Source organism: Balaenoptera ricei, chromosome 3 (assembly GCF_028023285.1).
Source record: "Balaenoptera ricei isolate mBalRic1 chromosome 3, mBalRic1.hap2, whole genome shotgun sequence".
In the NCBI taxonomy this organism is placed as follows: Eukaryota; Metazoa; Chordata; class Mammalia; order Artiodactyla; family Balaenopteridae; genus Balaenoptera; species Balaenoptera ricei.
In genome coordinates, this window is record NC_082641.1 from 155,181,023 (window position 1) to 155,201,757 (window position 20,735).

A 20,735-nucleotide genomic window follows, 5' to 3' on the forward strand; every position below is an offset into this window, starting at 1 on the left:
TGCACACACACCTGTGCTGGTCGCTCTGCCCAGTGAAAGGGAGGAGCAGAGTATTCCCCAAGGGGCTTTCTCGGAGCTTCGGAGGCTGAAATTTGAGGGTTGACGGGGTGTACACGTCAGGAAGTGAAAGAGAGAGACTCCAGCTGCGGGAGAGGAGGGGAGAGACTCTCAGTGGTCTTCCTAGGTAGTGAGCTGTCGGAGCGAGTGGCATTCCTCCCCATCTCGCCCATGAAACTGTAAACACAGCACATGTCTCTGTGTCCTTTTCCTAACAATGGATTATTTTTTAAAATCTTTTAACTCTGTGTGTTGTTGTACAGGAGGGTCACTGAGGGATATGTTTGAGACTAGGACCCCTAACTCCATGAATAGCAAAGTTAATATCTGATGCAGCCAGGACGTTGCAAAGCCTCTTGGGACCCCAGGCACCCAGGATCGCTGTGCACGGAAGAGCCAGCTGCCCATTCGCTGCTCATCCCCCTGCAGGCTCCCCTGTCACTTGCTTACCTGGCCTCCTGTCTGTATGTTCCCTGTTGCAGCTCACGGTGCTTGACTAACTGAGCCCGAAGCATTCAGAGCCTCTTCTGCTGGGTGCTCAGAGCACTGATCCCAAGAGCTGCACCACCAAAACAGGATTCTAAGGGTCGACAAAATGGGAAATCTTGCAGTTTATCCTCTTTCTAAGGACCCACTGTACTTTTTGTTAGTAAAGCCTCTTAGATAACCTTTAAGAAAGACACCTGGGTTTTTTTCCAAACTCACTCAACTTTTCCCATAATGAAATTTTTATTAATATCCCGCAGACTTGTGCTTCACAAAAACACTCAGGAAGTCTTTTCCAGAAGCGTATAGGTCGTGTCTGCAACAGTAGTTCTCGTGCAAATGCAGCAGTGAACTTTGCATGACTGTTTCAAGGATGTTTAATGAAAGCCAAGGGCATGATTCCTAAAATGCAATTCAGTGAAGATAATTACACAAGGAAATAAACTAATATGGTTCAAGTCATTGGCCTTCTGGTAGACCAGTGAGAGGCATCTGCCTCAGACTGCCTACAGGGGTGGATGGGGCGGGGGACCTTGGATGGTCACTCCTAAAGGGCACTCCTCTCCCAGACTTTGTAAGTACTAAACAGCCCACAATTCGAGGTTAGACTCTCAGAGGGAAATCAAAAGCACTGTTATCTTGCTTTAATAATTGAGGATAGGATCTATATGCTTTGGAGAGGAGAAAAGCAAATGGCAGAGATGCCATCCAAGTAGGAAACTTGGTGAGCTAATCAGTATTCTCCCCTGAATGGAAGTCTCTATCCTCCTCCAGGACTGAGGCAGGGACGGACTTGCCTGAGGTCATATAGTGAGTTGGTAAGAGGAGAAAGTCACATCCAGTTCCCAGACTCTGTTCAGTGATTACTCACCCTACCAACAACCCAAAGACCTCAGCTCTTCTTGAATATCTTGAACTGAGTTGTGGGCTTGTAAGGTGCCCAGAAGTTTTGTATGGTTTTGTTTTATTTCTAGTAAGTAGCTGGAAGTCTGAGACCACGGTTGATGCACAACCAGAGGAAAGGGAAGGAAAAGAGGAAAAAGTACATGAAGTGCGTCCTCCTGAACTCTTGCTATTTTGGTTTCAAACTTCACTTCTCCGTACTCTAACCATGAAAATACCGATGGTCATGGTGATGGCAGTGGCTGTGATTTACTGAGCACCCACTCTGTACTCTGTCCCGTCTTAAGCAGGCTCTCTTGATTCTCATGCTGGTTCTGTCTCATTTTTCTGACTTTTAAACCTTGGAATGTCCCACCCACTCCTCTTCTCCATCCTCACTCACTCCCTTGATGATCTCATGCAGCCCCAAGATTGTTAATGAACTACGCACTGATGAGCGTATCCCAGCCCCGGCCTCTCCCGGGGCCCCGGATGCTCACACGCCTCTGTCTACCCATCACCTCCACTTGGGTATCCAACGGACTACTGCTGCTTAATGCGCCTGAAGCCAAATTCTTGGTTCCTGCACCCCACAACCAAAGGGTTCTCCTTTCACCCAGTTCTCCGTTTCAATATGTGACAACTCCAGTTTACCCATCGTTCAGGACAAAATCTTTTTTTTTTTATTGCAAAAGTGTTGTTTCTTTTTTCTTAAATTTTTATTGGAGTAGAGTTGATTTACAATGTTGTGTTAGTTGCAGGCTTACAGCAAAGTGAATCAGTTATACAGATACGTATATCTGCTCTTTCTTAGACTCTTTTCCCGTACAGGCCATTATAGAGTATTGAGTAGAGTTCCCTGTGCTATACAGTAGGTCCTTATTAGTTACCTATTTTATACACAGTAGTGTGTACGTGTCAATCCCAATCTCAGGACAAAATCTCGAGGTGTCTCTTTGTGTCTCACTATTCACCCAACCCACCCCTCATACTAGCTCATCCTACAGGTTCTACCTACAGAATATTTCCAGATTCTGACGGTCACTTATCACCACGACCACTGCTGAAATCCAAGCTCTCTTCCTCTCTCACCTGGAGATGCAGTCACCTCCGACCTGGTCTTTTGGCTTCTCCACTTACAGTGTTGTTGTTTTCTTTATTGGAGTATAATTGCTTTACAATGTTGTGTTAGTTTCTGCTGTACAATGAAGTGAATCAGCTATAGGTATACATATATCCCCTCCCTCTTGGACCTCCCTCCTCCCCCCCATCCCACCCTTCTAGGTGGTCACAGAGCACCGAGCTTACAGTCTTAAAAGCTACTTTCCACTGAACAACCAGAGTGGTCTTTCTAAAATATACATCAGGTCATTTCTCTGCTCAAGGCCACCAGTTGTTTCCCATCTCACTTAGAGTAACCCTGCCAGGCTGTATGATCCAACCAGCCCCTGCGTGCACACACACACACACACACACACACACACACACCCACACACCCACCCTCTCTGCCCTCTTCTCCTTGACCCCCACTTTCCCACCCCTCCAGCCACACAGAGCTTCTTCATGCTCCTTGAACTTGCCAAGCACTCTCCCACTCCAGCACCTTTGAACTAGCTCTTTGCCGTACCTGGACATCTATATGGCACCTCATTTTCTTCCAGGTTCTGTTGAAGTATCATCTTATCAAAGATGCCTTCCTTGACTGTCCTTTAAGAAAAGTCATCCCCACATGCATACACTGTCTCCCCTACCCCTCAGCCCGGCTTTATTTTTCTTCTAAGTATCATAACCACCTGACACAGATGTCATTGCCGTTTTCCGTCTTCCCATGTTAGACTATTAACATCCGAAGAGGAGAGACTGTTCTGTTTACTGCTTGATTTCCAGCACCTAGAATACACCAGAGTATGGATTTATATGTTTATATTATTTGTTAAATCAATGAGTGCAGGTACCGTGATCCAATTTTACAGATGAAGAAACAGAGACTCTTAGAAGCTGATTACCTGCCAAAGACCAGTAAGCGGTAAGTTCAACCAGTAAGTTCATCAGACACTGGAGTCTTTGCCTTGGTGTCCAGTCCCCTGTGGTGCCACCACGTCCATCACATTCACAACAATAAGGCATCTCCTTCTCCCGACCTCTCTTCTGCTGCTTCCGGGAAACAAACTGCTCTCGGGAGGTGTGGTGGGGAAATGCACAAACCAGCAACAGGCAGAGAGAAGTACAGGGTGTGTGCGGTTTTATTGGTGCCACACACCCGGCCTCTTCTGTCTCTTGTAATCGAGTTGCTGAAATGTGTACGGCCGGCCCAGATTCCAGGGCACCTACCCCAGAGGAAAAGCGGGGCTTGCAAAGGAGGCTGGAGATGCCCACGGCCACTTTGCTGAGCCTCATCACACACGCTGCTCAGGCTTCTGGATTAATCATGAGATGTGGAAAAGAGCAGGAAATCTACCTCCGTAACTGCAGCTCAGCTGGGTTCCTTAGGACATTTCCCAGCAGGCAGAGTGATCCCCGCTTTGCCAGTACTGCAGGCCCATCATTAAGCCCAAGATCCGCCATCCCCTCCTGGGAACAGAGTGCCTGACTCGCCCTCCCACCAAGACCTGCCGGGGGAGCCAGTGGACGCCCCTGACCCAGAGCTGCCAACAGATGCCGCCGCCCACCTGGCTGCCACAGGATGGGGCCGGGAGGGACAGGGCAGCTGGCCCCAGTCCGGCTTCCCGCTCCCCCTCCCCCGCCCCTCCCCCCCAGCGCTGACTCCCCCCAGCTCTTGTCAAACAGAACCAGCTCTGCTACTTACCAAGTGTAGCACCTTGGGCACGTTATTTAATCCAAGCCTCGGTTTCTGCGTGTAAAGTGGGGGTCAAGATCACGCTGACCTCCTAGGGCGGCTGTGAGACTGACCGAGACGAGGTCTACCTGGCAGCCAGCACAGTGCTTGACCCGTAATGGAGCCGGGTAGGTGGCAGCTGTCATCAACACAGACTCAGAGGGCTGGCAGGGGTATCAGAAACCTTTCAGCCAGTGGGAGGCACTGCCAACTACACCCCTGGTAGGCAGGGAGAGCTGGACCAGTTGCCAGCCAGCCCATCCCTCAGTCTCTGGGGCAACTGCAGGGGTTCCTACCAGCCCCTCCCTCCTTCCTGCATCTGATTCCGATGCCATCAGCAGTCAGTGAGCCCAGAGGGACTCTCCAAAGCTCCCCTGGCTTTCCAGTTTCTAATTTCTACCATGATAACCTACCGTGGGTCCAGAGAAAGGCAAACTCTTGGCCACCTGAGGGACAGGGAGGCAAGATACCCAGTCTCGCTGTGGCTGATGGTAGACAGCACGATGGCAACTCAGGTTTCTAAGCCTCCAAAGACAGTGGGGCCAGGCATGTGCCTACCAGCTTGGGTGAGTCTATTGCTACATCTTGGGGAACTGTGTTAGCCGCCTGGCATCCTGTTGGTGACATGACCTGGCTCACAGTGAGAGTGTTAACACACAGAAATCAGCAGACGTTGCCAGTCAAGGTGCCTCCCTTACCCCAACCCCCAAGAGCTGGTGAACGTTTATCAGCCCACCACCCAGCAAGACTGTTCTCGCTCCCCACCCCTGCCTTGGTTGCTTGTAACTATTCCCCTCCCACTACACGCCCATCTCAAGTGTTCCTGAAATAAACCGCCAGAGACAGGTGATGAGAAGCCACTGGGGATGCGGGCAGGGGGGCTGACCCCCTGAGCCAGCATTAAGGCTCCGCCTCCCTCCTTTCACTGTCTGTGCTCCTTCTCGGAAGAAAGTTCACCAGCAGGTATTTGGATGCAAAGACTCATCACCAAGATCTTTGCACCAGTGCTCCGAGGTGCATGTGGAGCAAAGAGGCAACCAGGAAAATGACTCAGAGCCCCGGAACTCTGACCTCTAGGGGACCACCTAGGGTCACAGAGACTTGTGGACTCCGCCCAGACCCCATGGAGAGCCTTGTGAGGAAGAGCTTGTGGGGCTGGTGGAAAAGGAGGGCTATCCAGTGTCAGCCAGCATCAGCGAGCTCAGCAGAGACCTCAGCTTCTCTGGGGTCACATCTGCATCGCCCCTTGAGGAAGCTGAAAGGAATCCAGGGCAGCAGCCTTGAGGCTGAGGGAGACGGAGCATCTCTGCCCCCATGCCCTTCACCAAATGGACACTGGCCGTTCTGTTCCATCAGGAGCATCGCTGAGCAGCAGCAGCTTCTCCAAGGACCCGGGGGCCCCGGATACTGGGAGTGGCACCGCGGGACCCCCGATGGGCATCCCCCTCCCTCCCCCTCTCTCCCCCACGGAACCCCTTCCCTCCGCAGCAGTAGGTTTCTCCCTGAACTTTACCCTTAAGGGAATCTGGTGCATTCTCTCCTACAATATTTATGACCCACATCAATTTTTCATTCATCCCATCACTCAGCTTCTCAGGCGAGTTTGGAAACTTTCCCTCTGAGTTCTCCTTCTGCTGAGGGTGAGATGGGGACCGGAGTAAAGCCCCAGGGACCTGCTGCACCATCCGCCCTGCCATCCTCCTGCCCAGAGAGCCAGTGTCTGCCACGTTAACTGCCAGCCCGTCCGCCCCTCTTTCTAAGCCGCTCACAATCTGATTACACCTCAACGTCCAACCTTACACTCCACCTCTGCGGCCCCTGACCCCCCCCCCACCCACTTCTCACTGTGATCTGCAAACACAAAGCTTCCCCTCCCTCTCTGGGTGGGGAAAGGGGTTCCTATTGCTTCTGACCCTGTCCTTCCTTTGGTGCATCTGGCCCTGCCTCATCCTCCAAGCCCAGACCAATTCCACATCTTCCCCCAAGCCACGTTTCCCCTCATCTAACCCCCATACCATCTCCTTGCTCATCCCTGTTTCACTTCAGCCAGTAATTAATGACTCAGTATTTAGCTGTTCTTTAACTATTCTCTCTGGCTGAAATGTAAGCTCCCTAAAGACAGAGTCTGCACTTTCACACTTCTGTGGCCTGGTTCCCATGGGGCTTACGGTATATAGCACCAGCTACGTAGCAGGTGCTTCATAAATAACTAGATACAGAAATAAATAGCAAAGAATAAAATAACATAATAAAATGATAAATAATAATATAATTATAAATAAACGATTTAATACATAACTTGGTGGAAATCATTTGGACTTTTCTCTAATTTCTACCATGGGTCTTGGTAGAAGACCCATGGTAGAAATTATTATAATTGGGTCTTGTTTTTATCTGGTCTAATCTCAGATGTAATGACGATAATACAGAGATGTTCTTATCTCTGAGAAATACGATAGTATGTTAATTATATTAATAATAATAACGATTGCTCCAATTTATTGAGCCCTTACTCTGTGCTGGAAGCAGCAAAGTGTTTTGCAGGCACTATCTAGCTGACCTTTCAGGTAAGTGTTGTTATAACCCCCATTTCACAGGTGAAACACAGAGAGGTTGTGACTTGTCCAAGGACACACAGCTAATACGCGTTAGAGCAAATGCTCAACAGCTGTAGCTCAGACCAGGGCCCATGCTTAAACGTCGCCTCGTTCCTGCCACAGCTAGTAGCCCTGCATCCCTACATCCCTGCGCACAGTCTCCAGGAGGGCAGCCTGAGGTGTGGACAATGCAGTAGCCACCAAAGGCCGGTGCAACCAGCCCAGCAAAAGAGGAGAACCTTCAGGTAAATATGGGGAATGAGCATAAACACTTATATCTGCTCCCGCCTGAAATACCAGAAATGTTACGTAAAGGAATAACAAAAGGGTCGCTCCCCAAAGACAGGGAGAGGAGGGGAAGCCACAGCATCAACACGACACAACAACCAAGACCCAACACGGCCAAAATTAAATAAATAAAATAAATTTAAAAAAATTATATCAGAAACGAAAGTACTTCTATTTAGAGACAGATTCAGCAGTAAGGATACTGACAGCAACAGAGAAAAAACAAAAGAAAAAAAACATTAAAAATTAGAGAGTACAAAACAATGAGAAAGACACAGCCCAGGTTCATTTAATACAGGGACAACTAGTCCTTAATACCTTACCTGTCTAGTAGAAATCACTACAATGCAACTTATTTTTACTGTGCATAATGTCACTCTAATTTATCTAGAAAGGATTAAATTGTGTTCAGCACTTTCTTTTTAAGAAGCATGAACTCGTTAAATTTAAAAGTTTTTTAGTTAAAATGTTTATAACATAGAATCCTAAAATAGTTTTCTCCTGATAGTCTGCCTTCCTCTATATGTACAAGCAGTCATACGTGATGATCTGACTGGACCTGTTTAGAAAGAAAAGGCAACTCTGCCCAAGAAGCTACTTTGCATGAACCTGAGATGAGGTGGAAGAAGGAAAATCACTGGACTGACTGAAGCAGAGTGATGATTAGGGATCAATGAAAATAGAACAGTAAACTGAGGGCCATGAATCCTGGCACAGCAAACAGGAGTAAATGAAAGTTTTCAGGAAAATAGTTATGTGGGATGCAATATGCAGTCAACTAACCTTTGACCACGGTGCCCAAAACACAAAATGGGGAAAGGATAGTCTATTCAATAACTGGTGTTAGGAAAATTGATACCCACATGCGAAAGAATACCATAGACAAAAATTAACTTGAAATGGATTAAGGACTTAAATGTAAGACCTGAAACCATAAAACTTCTAGAAGAAAACATAGGTGGTAAGCTATTTGACATAGGTCTTCGCCATATCTTTCTGGATTTGACGCCAAAAGCACAAGCAATAAAAGTAAAAATAAACAAGTAGAACTACATCAAACTAAAAAGTTTCTGCGCAGCAAAGGAAACAACCAACAAAATGAAAAGGCAACCTATAGAATGTGAGAAAACATTTGCAAACTACCTATCAGATAAGGGATTAATATCCAAAGCATGCAAAGAACTCATATGCCTCAATAGCAAAATTTAAAAAAAAATTCCAATTAAAAAGTGGGCAGAGGACCTGAATAGACAGTTCCCCAAAGAAGACATACAAATGACCAACGGATATATGAAAAGGTGCTCAACATCACTAATCATCAGGGAAATGCAAATCAAAACCACAATGAGATATGACCTCACTACCTATTATAATGTTTATTATGAAAAAAGACAAGAGATAACAAATCTTGGTGAGGATATGAATAAAGGAACCCTTCACATCTCACCCCACCCCCTCCCCGTATCCTCAAGTCCATTCTTTAGTAGGTCTGTGTCTTTAATCCCGCCTTGCCACTAGGTTCTTCATGGCCTTTTTTTTTTTTTTTTTTTTTCCTTAGATTCCGTATATATGTGTTAGCATACTGTATTTGTTTTTCTCTTTCTGACTTCCTTCTAAGAAAAGGATTTGCAGGATGTGGTGGGAATGAGGTGAGCGAGGCCTTCAACTTCCATGCGGTTGCAGACATTTTGGAGGCAACTTGAACTCTTTGGATCATACTTTAATCCCTGATACCTAAGGATGGCGATCCTAATTTCAGCATCTGGGTGGTATTCATGAAAGGCTTCTGGTTGAATAAGTTAGGAAGGATGCTCATATGAATAAACCTTATTATATGCCCCAGTTTCTGGGCAGCCTGCAGTACCGAGTTCTGACCTGGGATTAGGATGCCTTGTGTGGAGCTAGTGCCACTGCAGCTCTTAAGTCTCATCCAAGATGGTTATTTTCCATGTGCTTCTGAGTAGCTGTTTCTTTGGCTTTCTAATAGCATGGATACTCAGCATAATCACAGACTCCTAGATATGGAAGTATCTGAATGATAATGTAGTCTAATTTCGAAAGAAATGAGATGAAAGAGGCCAAGTGACTTGCTTCAAGGTACCTGGTAGAAAAACTGGTGTTAGAACCTTGGTTCCGTGTTCTCAGTCCAGTGCTGTCTTGCAGTGCACTGAATTTCTCAGAGAAAATGAGACTAAAGGCGGTGTTTTTCTATGTCCTCCTTTTCTCCTGGTACTTAACAGACCTGGAATCTACTCATGTATGTGTCAGGTTTTAGATCAGCAATAGGCTCACTGATTATGGAAATAATTGGGGAGATGTGGTATGTGTGAAAGTTTCAGGTAAGCGAGGCAAGGGGTTGTTGTGGTGGATTGGGAGATGTTTGCCAGTTCAACTCACATTTCTGCAGTGCGTGATGGGACTTGGGGCTCTTCTTTCTGTAGCTTATTAACAGATAAGCTGTTTCGCTGCTGGAGCTGCTGAATCTACAATAGCATGAATCAGCAAGAAGGAGGTGTGATTAGTCACGTGGACTTAGGCCTTTCCCATTGCCAAGGCTTGATATATTCACATCTTCCACTTTTTTTTTTCCTTCCGGTTTTACTGAGATATAATTGACATACAGCACTGTAAAAGTTGAAGGTATATAGCGTAGTGCTTTGACTTGCATACATCATGAAATGATTATCACAGTAAGTTTAGTGACCATTCATCATCTCATATAGGTACAAAATTAAAGTAGAAAAAAAAGTGTTTTTTTTCACATCTTCTGTTTTTTCCTCTTTGTAGAGGCTCATCACATGGAATGATAACATGTTTAGTCTTCTGTGTTACACTTGGTTTAGTCCACGTAATTACATGTAATGTAAAATTACATACAGTGCAAATCAGTCAAGAGGCTATCTTTCCTTCCTCCATCTCTGAGACATGGGTGACCACAGGAGGCCCCTCTGTTGACATTTCTTGCTCTTGTCGTGGCCCTGTTGCCAATCAGTCTAAAACAATATTTTTCTGTGAATTTCTTGTGAAGTTATTTACATGAAAAGTTTTCTAAACGTATGTAATTCAAACTTGATTCTTTGTTTAATGCCAGTGCAATTTTTATGGACTAGAAAAACAATTATATGAATTCTAGATTTTCCCGGGAAATCTATAACATGCAGATCTGAAGTTCATATGGGACCTCTGTCTCCTCGTGAGCCCTAGGTAAGGTACAGTGAGGATGGAGAGGTGGATAAAGGAAGGAGTGAGTGATGCTTCATTGGGGAAGGTGAGCAAGGTGGCCAGATAGGTTTGTTTCATGACAAAGAGTGTGATTTAAGCACTTACTTTCTTTTGAAAACATCTCTTTTCACCATCTCCCTATCCTGATATCACAGGAAGAAGGAAAAAACCAAACAAACCTGTTGCCTCATTTCCTAAAGCAGTGATTCTCAAACTTTAATGAACACGCAAGTCACCTTGCCTTTTAGAAGACTGCCGACTCTGATTTAATAGTGGTGGGGCAGTGGTTCTCAAAGTGTGTTCCTCAGAGCAGCAGCTCTGGTTCCGCCAGCCGTGTTAGAACTATAAATTCATGGACCTCGCCTGACCTGCTGAATTAAAATCTCAGAGGATCGGCCTCAGAAACTGTTCTTACACATTCACCAGGTGATTGTTGTGTACCTTGAACATTTGAGAATCACTGCCATTGAAGCTATTCTCTTGGGATTTTCCCAGGCCTCTGGTATTTGCTACTCTGTGATTGGGCCTTGGTATTATTCCCTTGCTATTTAGCAATTGAAACTTTTGGGCAGAGATTTTACTTGAGGCTCCTGACTGGATGTTAGTGTCCAGCAAGTTAACTGGCTCTATTAAAGTATGTTTCTTAGTCCTTCACCACTCTCTCTGTTATAACCCTGATACTTTGTACAGCAAAGATGCCATTTCATGGAATCATGAACATCAGTACCATGGCTAGACACCATACATAACATGGCGATCGGGTAATACCTTAAAAGGTAGACTGAAAAAGAAACCGACGAAATAAAACACCCCAGAAGAAAACGCTCTTGTAGATTTTCAGGGGTTTTACATCTTAATATCAACTGAGTCCCAATTCACAGATAGTTTCAATCATATTAATAGCCAGTGGGCGTTGTTACCTAGGTTCTATGCCTGCTTGGTTCAGATGAGTGCAAACATGCTTAGCAGTGTCTTTACCAGTGTTGCCATTACTGGTGAAGGAAGAATATTTTATAATAGGGATTGGATTCTCTCAGAAGTCAGTTTTCTTAAGGTATTTGCAAAGGATGAATGTTACCTCCTACAGTGTTTCAAGAGCTCTAACTTTAATTTTCTGAAAGTTTTATTGATTTCTTCCAAAGGCTATAGCTGGAGAAATACGCACTGTATGTTTGTCAGATTGGTTACAGGGTCTCCAGTATAGGTGGGCTGAGGCTGTGTTTGTGCTTTTCCTCTGGGAGGTTTTTCATCTTAGAGAAAGGATCCATGTGTTTTGTGAATCTCTATAAAGCAATGAGAGGAGTTCAAAATGTATTAGAGTATTCGACAAGTGCTCCAAAGAGGGCTATTTGGGCACGAGGTCTAGATGCTAATGTATTATGTTCTTTGAAAACAGCTTAAATGTAAGTACATATAAGAACCCTAGTTAAGATTTAAGGGTAATGCTGTAAGATCTCTCATAAAGGATTCACAAAAAGTGCTGCAATTTTGTAACCTTTCCAGAAGCAATACAGTGTATGTTCACCCCTCATTTGCAACTTGAAGAAATTTATCCAGTTTATGCGGAAAATTGAAAAGAAGCATATGCTTATTCCTAAGCTAGAGTTTTGAAGGCCAACAATTAAAATAAACATGTCTCTGCCAAAACTTGAACTAAATTAAAAAATTTAGCATATAAATTAAAGCTTACTTAAAACTAAATTTATCAAGGAAATACATTTGTTTTGCATTACTGGTTTCAATTATTGTGAAAAGGCTTCATTTTTATGGAACACTGAAGATTTTTCAAAGTTTCCAACAATTTATTAGACAAGTGCACCACTGAAAATGAGTTACGAGTGTCTGGCTTAAATGTATGAACTATTAGCACATCGTTGATGAGCTTAGAGAGTGATGTTAAAGCAGCCATTATCCTCCTGCAGGTTCATGTTCCTATTCCCAGGGGACTGTAAGAAACTGGTTTGTAGCCTGAAAACAGATAAAGCTGTGGGCTGAGGATATACATAGCATCTCTTCTCTCCTATTCGTTTGTTCTTTCTCTTGGGAATCTGAATTTTGGGACATTGCTGATGAATTGCTGTCAGGCATGGGTACTCTTAGTTTATTTCCATAGAAGAAGAGAGAGATTACTTCCTTGTTTGCAGTACCTGTCTGCTCTAGTCCTGTCTGTACAGTGTTTCCTAATTAATATTTCCTAAACACCTACCTCATAACTTTTTTTCATTTACTAAATATTTATTTAGTTCTTGTTTTCCCAGCTTTCTTGAGGTATAATTGACAAATAAAATTGTATATATTTAAAGTGTACAAACTGATTTGATACACCTAGACATTGGGAAATACTGGTCCTGATCGAGTTAATTAACATTTTCATCACCTCACATAGTTCCCCTCTACCCCCATACCCTTGTTTTTGTTTTTGTTCTTTTTGGTGGTGAGAATGCTTAAAGTCTGTTTCAGCAAATTTCAAGTATACAAGACAGTATTATTAACTACTGTAACCATGTTGTACATTGGATCCTCAGAACTTATTCATATTCTTCTTAAAAGTGAAAGTTTGTACGTTTGACCAACGTTTTCCTGTTTCCCTCATCTCCCAGACCCTGGCAAGGACCCTTCTCTTCTGTCTCTATTAGTTCAATTTTTTTTTTTTTTTTTTAAGATTGCACATGTAAGTGATACCATGCAGCATTTGTCTTTCTCAGTCTGACTTTTTCCATTTAACATAATGCCCTCTGAGTTCATTCATGTTGTCACAAATGACAGGATTTCCTTCTTTTTTATAGCTACATAATATTCCATTGAATATATATACCACATATTCTTTCTTCGTTCATTGATGGACACAGGTTTCCTTATCTTGGCTATTGTCAATAATGCTGCAATGAACATGGGAATGCAGATATCTCTTTGGGATACTGATTTCATTTCCTTTGGATATGTATCCAGAAGTGGGATTGCTGGATCATTCGGTAGTTCTATGTTTAACTTTTTGAGTAACCGCCATACTGTTTTCCATAGTGACTGCACCAATTCACATTCTCACCAACAGTGTACAAGGGTTCCCTTTATTCATATCCTCACCAAGATTTGTTATCTCTTGTCTTTTTTCATAATAAACATTATAATAGGTAGTGAGGTCATATCTCATTGTGGTTTTGATTTGCATTTCCCTGATGATTAGTGATGTTGAGCACCTTTTCATATATCCGTTGGTCATTTGTATGTCTTCTTTGGGGAACTGTCTATTCAGGTCCTCTGCCCACTTTTTAATTGGAATTTTTTTTTAAATTTTGCTATTGAGGCATATGAGTTCTTTGCATGCTTTGGATATTAATCCCTTATCTGATAGGTAGTTTGCAAATGTTTTCTCACATTCTATAGGTTGCCTTTTCATTTTGTTGGTTGTTTCCTTTGCTGCGCAGAAACTTTTTAGTTTGATGTAGTTCTACTTGTTTATTTTTACTTTTATTGCTTGTGCTTTTGGCGTCAAATCCAGAAAGATATGGCGAAGACCTATGTCAAATAGCTTACCACCTATGTTTTCTTCTAGAAGTTTTATGGTTTCAGGTCTTACATTTAAGTCCTTAATCCATTTCAAGTTAATTTTTGTCTATGGTATTCTTTCGCATGTGGGTATCAATTTTCCTAACACCAGTTATTGAATAGACTATCCTTTCCCCATTTTGTGTTTTGGGCACCGTGGTCAAAGGTTAGTTGACTGCATATTGCATCCCACATAACTATTTTCCTGAAAACTTTCATTTACTCCTGTTTGCTGTGCCAGGATTCATGGCCCTCAGTTTACTGTTCTATTTTCATTGATCCCTAATCATCACTCTGCTTCAGTCAGTCCAGTGATTTTCCTTCTTCCACCTCATCTCAGGTTCATGCAAAGTAGCTTCTTGGGCAGAGTTGCCTTTTCTTTCTAAACAGGTCCAGTCAGATCATCACGTATGACTGCTTGTACATATAGAGGAAGGCAGACTATCAGGAGAAAACTATTTTAGGATTCTATGTTATAAACATTTTAACTAAAAAACTTTTAAATTTAACGAGTTCATGCTTCTTAAAAAGAAAGTGCTGAACACAATTTAATCCTTTCTAGATAAATTAGAGTGACATTATGCACAGTAAAAATAAGTTGCATTGTAGTGATTTCTACTAGACAGGTAAGGTATTAAGGACTAGTTGTCCCTGTATTAAATGAACCTGGGCTGTGTCTTTCTCATTGTTTTGTACTCTCTAATTTTTAATGTTTTTTTTCTTTTGTTTTTTCTCTGTTGCTGTCAGTATCCTTACTGCTGAATCTGTCTCTAAATAGAAGTACTTTCGTTTCTGATATAATTTTTTTAAATTTATTTTATTTATTTAATTTTGGCCGTGTTGGGTCTTGGTTGTTGTGTCGTGTTGATGCTGTGGCTTCCCCTCCTCTCCCTGTCTTTGGGGAGCGACCCTTTTGTTATTCCTTTACGTAACATTTCTGGTATTTCAGGCGGGAGCAGATATAAGTGTTTATGCTCATTCCCCATATTTACCTGAAGGTTCTCCTCTTTTGCTGGGCTGGTTGCACCGGCCTTTGGTGGCTACTGCATTGTCCACACCTCAGGCTGCCCTCCTGGAGACTGTGCGCAGGGATGTAGGGATGCAGGGCTACTAGCTGTGGCAGGAACGAGGCGACGTTTAAGCATGGGCCCTGGTCTGAGCTACAGCTGTTGAGCATTTGCTCTAACGCGTATTAGCTGTGTGTCCTTGGACAAGTCACAACCTCTCTGTGTTTCACCTGTGAAATGGGGGTTATAACAACACTTACCTGAAAGGTCAGCTAGATAGTGCCTGCAAAACACTTTGCTGCTTCCAGCACAGAGTAAGGGCTCAATAAATTGGAGCAATCGTTATTATTATTAATATAATTAACATACTATCGTATTTCTCAGAGATAAGAACATCTCTGTATTATCGTCATTACATCTGAGATTAGACCAGATAAAAACAAGACCCAATTATAATAATTTCTACCATGGGTCTTCTACCAAGACCCATGGTAGAAATTAGAGAAAAGTCCAAATGATTTCCACCAAGTTATGTATTAAATCGTTTATTTATAATTATATTATTATTTATCATTTTATTATGTTATTTTATTCTTTGCTATTTATTTCTGTATCTAGTTATTTATGAAGCACCTGCTACGTAGCTGGTGCTATATACCGTAAGCCCCATGGGAACCAGGCCACAGAAGTGTGAAAGTGCAGACTCTGTCTTTAGGGAGCTTACATTTCAGCCAGAGAGAATAGTTAAAGAACAGCTAAATACTGAGTCATTAATTACTGGCTGAAGTGAAACAGGGATGAGCAAGGAGATGGTATGGGGGTTAGATGAGGGGAAACGTGGCTTGGGGGAAGATGTGGAATTGGTCTGGGCTTGGAGGATGAGGCAGGGCCAGATGCACCAAAGGAAGGACATGGTCAGAAGCAATAGGAACCCCTTTCCCCACCCAGAGAGAGAGGGGAAGCTTTGTGTTTGCAGATCACAGTGAGAAGTGGGTGGGGGGGGGGTCAGGGGCCGCAGAGGTGGAGTGTAAGGTTGGACGTTGAGGTGTAATCAGATTGTGAGCGGCTTAGAAAGAGGGGCGGACGGGCTGGCAGTTAACGTGGCAGACACTGGCTCTCTGGGCAGGAGGATGGCAGGGCGGATGGTGCAGCAGGTCCCTGGGGCTTTACTCCGGTCCCCATCTCACCCTCAGCAGAAGGAGAACTCAGAGGGAAAGTTTCCAAACTCGCCTGAGAAGCTGAGTGATGGGATGAATGAAAAATTGATGTGGGTCATAAATATTGTAGGAGAGAATGCACCAGATTCCCTTAAGGGTAAAGTTCAGGGAGAAACCTACTGCTGCGGAGGGAAGGGGTTCCGTGGGGGAGAGAGGGGGAGGGAGGGGGATGCCCATCGGGGGTCCCGCGGTGCCACTCCCAGTATCCGGGGCCCCCGGGTCCTTGGAGAAGCTGCTGCTGCTCAGCGATGCTCCTGATGGAACAGAACGGCCAGTGTCCATTTGGTGAAGGGCATGGGGGCAGAGATGCTCCGTCTCCCTCAGCCTCAAGGCTGCTGCCCTGGATTCCTTTCAGCTTCCTCAAGGGGCGATGCAGATGTGACCCTAGAGAAGCTGAGGTCTCTGCTGAGCTCGCTGATGCTGGCTGACACTGGATAGCCCTCCTTTTCCACCAGCCCCACAAGCTCTTCCTCACAAGGCTCTCCATGGGGTCTGGGCGGAGTCCACAAGTCTCTGTGACCCTAGGTGGTCCCCTAGAGGTCAGAGTTCCGGGGCTCTGAGCCATTTTCCTGGTTGCCTCTTTGCTCCACATGCACCTCGGAGCACTGGTGCAAAGATCTTGGTGATGAGTCTTTGCATCCAAATACCTGCTGGTGAACTTTCTTCCGAGAAGGAGCACAGACAGTGAAAGGAGGGAGGCGGAGCCTTAATGCTGGCTCAGGGGGTCAGCCCCCCTGCCCGCATCCCCAGTGGCTTCTCATCACCTGTCTCTGGCGGTTTATTTCAGGAACACTTGAGATGGGCGTGTAGTGGGAGGGGAATAGTTACAAGCAACCAAGGCAGGGGTGGGGAGCGAGAACAGTCTTGCTGGGTGGTGGGCTGATAAACGTTCACCAGCTCTTGGGGGTTGGGGTAAGGGAGGCACCTTGACTGGCAACGTCTGCTGATTTCTGTGTGTTAACACTCTCACTGTGAGCCAGGTCATGTCACCAACCGGATGCCAGGCGGCTAACACAGTTCCCCAAGATGTAGCAATAGACTCACCCAAGCTGGTAGGCACATGCCTGGCCCCACTGTCTTTGGAGGCTTAGAAACCTGAGTTGCCATCGTGCTTTCTACCATCAGCCACAGCGAGACTGGGTATCTTGCCTCCCTGTCCCTCAGGTGGCCAAGAGTTTGCCTTTCTCTGGACCCACGGTAGGTTATCATGGTAGAAATTAGAAACTGGAAAGCCAGGGGAGCTTTGGAGAGTCCCTCTGGGCTCACTGACTGCTGATGGCATCGGAATCAGATGCAGGAAGGAGGGAGGGGCTGGTAGGAACCCCTGCAGTTGCCCCAGAGACTGAGGGATGGGCTGGCTGGCAACTGGTCCAGCTCTCCCTGCCTACCAGGGGTGTAGTTGGCAGTGCCTCCCACTGGCTGAAAGGTTTCTGATACCCCTGCCAGCCCTCTGAGTCTGTGTTGATGACAGCTGCCACCTACCCGGCTCCATTACGGGTCAAGCACTGTGCTGGCTGCCAAGTAGACCTCGTCTCGGTCAGTCTCACAGCCGCCCTAGGAGGTCAGCGTGATCTTGACCCCCACTTTACACGCAGAAACCGAGGCTTGGATTAAATAACGTGCCCAAGGTGCTACACTTGGTAAGTAGCAGAGCTGGTTCTGTTTGACAAGAGCTGGGGGGAGTCAGCGCTGGGGGGGAGGGGCGGGGGAGGGGGAGCGGGAAGCCGGACTGGGGCCAGCTGCCCTGTCCCTCCCGGCCCCATCCTGTGGCAGCCAGGTGGGCGGCGGCATCTGTTGGCAGCTCTGGGTCAGGGGCGTCCACTGGCTCCCCCGGCAGGTCTTGGTGGGAGGGCGAGTCAGGCACTCTGTTCCCAGGAGGGGATGGCGGATCTTGGGCTTAATGATGGGCCTGCAGTACTGGCAAAGCGGGGATCACTCTGCCTGCTGGGAAATGTCCTAAGGAACCCAGCTGAGCTGCAGTTACGGAGGTAGATTTCCTGCTCTTTTCCACATCTCATGATTAATCCAGAAGCCTGAGCAGCGCGTGTGATGAGGCTCAGCAAAGTGGCCGTGGGCATCTCCAGCCTCCTTTACAAGCCCCGCTTTTCCTCTGGAGTAGGTGCCCTGGAATCTGGGCCGGCCGTACACATTTCAGCAACTCGATTACAAGAGACAGAAGAGGCCGGGTGTGTGGCACCAATAAAACCGCACACACCCTGTACTTCTCTCTGCCTGTTGCTGGTTTGTGCATTTCCCCACCACACCTCCCGAGAGCAGTTTGTTTCCCGGAAGCAGCAGAAGAGAGGTCGGGAGAAGGAGATGCCTTATTGTTGTGAATGTGATGGACGTGGTGGCACCACAGGGGACTGGACACCAAGGCAAAGACTCCAGTGTCTGATGAACTTACTGGTTGAACTTACCGCTTACTGGTCTTTGGCAGGTAATCAGCTTCTAAGAGTCTCTGTTTCTTCATCTGTAAAATTGGATCACGGTACCTGCACTCATTGATTTAACAAATAATATAAACATATAAATCCATACTCTGGCGTATTCTAGGTGCTGGAAATCAAGCAGTAAACAGAACAGTCTCTCCTCTTCGGATGTTAATAGTCTAACATGGGAAGACGGAAAACGGCAATGACATCTGTGTCAGGTGGTTATGATACTTAGAAGAAAAATAAAGCCGGGCTGAGGGGTAGGGGAGACAGTGTATGCATGTGGGGATGACTTTTCTTAAAGGACAGTCAAGGAAGGCATCTTTGATAAGATGATACTTCAACAGAACCTGGAAGAAAATGAGGTGCCATATAGATGTCCAGGTACGGCAAAGAGCTAGTTCAAAGGTGCTGGAGTGGGAGAGTGCTTGGCAAGTTCAAGGAGCATGAAGAAGCTCTGTGTGGCTGGAGGGGTGGGAAAGTGGGGGTCAAGGAGAAGAGGGCAGAGAGGGTGTGTGTGTGTGTGTGTGTGTGTGTGTGTGTGTGTGTGTGTGCACGCAGGGGCTGGTTGGATCATACAGCCTGGCAGGGTTACTCTAAGTGAGATGGGAAACAACTGGTGGCCTTGAGCAGAGAAATGACCTGATGTATATTTTAGAAAGACCACTCTGGTTGTTCAGTGGAAAGTAGCTTTTAAGACTGTAAGCTCGGTGCTCTGTGACCACCTAGAAGGGTGGGATGGGGGGGAGGAGGGAGGTCCAAGAGGGAGGGGATATATGTATACCTATAGCTGATTCACTTCATTGTACAGCAGAAACTAACACAACATTGTAAAGCAATTATACTCCAATAAAGAAAACAACAACACTGTAAGTGGAGAAGCCAAAAGACCAGGTCGGAGGTGACTGCATCTCCAGGTGAGAGAGGAAGAGAGCTTGGATTTCAGCAGTGGTCGTGGTGATAAGTGACCGTCAGAATCTGGAAATATTCTGTAGGTAGAACCTGTAGGATGAGCTAGTATGAGGGGTGGGTTGGGTGAATAGTGAGACACAAAGAGACACCTCGAGATTTTGTCCTGAGATTGGGATTGACACGTACACACTACTGTGTATAAAATAGGTAACTAATAAGGACCTACTGTATAGCACAGGGAACTCTACTCAATACTCTATAATGGCCTGTACGGGAAAAGAGTCTAAGAAAGAGCAGATATACGTATCTGTATAACTGATTCACTTTGCTGTAAGCCTGCAACTAACACAACATTGTAAATCAACTCTACTCCAATAAAAATTTAAGAAAAAAGAAACAACACTTTTGCAATAAAAAAAAAAAGATTTTGTCCTGAACGATGGGTAAACTGGAGTTGTCACATATTGAAACGGAGAACTGGGTGAAAGGAGAACCCTTTGGTTGTGGGGTGCAGGAACCAAGAATTTGGCTTCAGGCGCATTAAGCAGCAGTAGTCCGTTGGATACCCAAGTGGAGGTGATGGGTAGACAGAGGCGTGTGAGCATCCGGGGCCCCGGGAGAGGCCGGGGCTGGGATACGCTCATCAGTGCGTAGTTCATTAACAATCTTGGGGCTGCATGAGATCATCAAGGGAGTGAGTGAGGATGGAGAAGAGGAGTGGGTGGGACATTCCAAGGTTTAAAAGTCAGAAAAATGAGACAGAACCAGCATGAGAATCAAGAGAGCCTGCTTAAGACGGGACAGAGTACAGAGTGGGTGCTCAGTAAATCACAGCCACTGCCATCACCATGACCATCGGTATTTTCATGGTTAGAGTACGGAGAAGTGAAGTTTGAAACCAAAATAGCAAGAGTTCAGGAGGACGCACTTCATGTACTTTTTCCTCTTTTCCTTCCCTTTCCTCTGGTTGTGCATCAACCGTGGTCTCAGACTTCCAGCTACTTACTAGAAATAAAACAAAACCATACAAAACTTCTGGGCACCTTACAAGCCCACAACTCAGTTCAAGATATTCAAGAAGAGCTGAGGTCTTTGGGTTGTTGGTAGGGTGAGTAATCACTGAACAGAGTCTGGGAACTGGATGTGACTTTCTCCTCTTACCAACTCACTATATGACCTCAGGCAAGTCCGTCCCTGCCTCAGTCCTGGAGGAGGATAGAGACTTCCATTCAGGGGAGAATACTGATTAG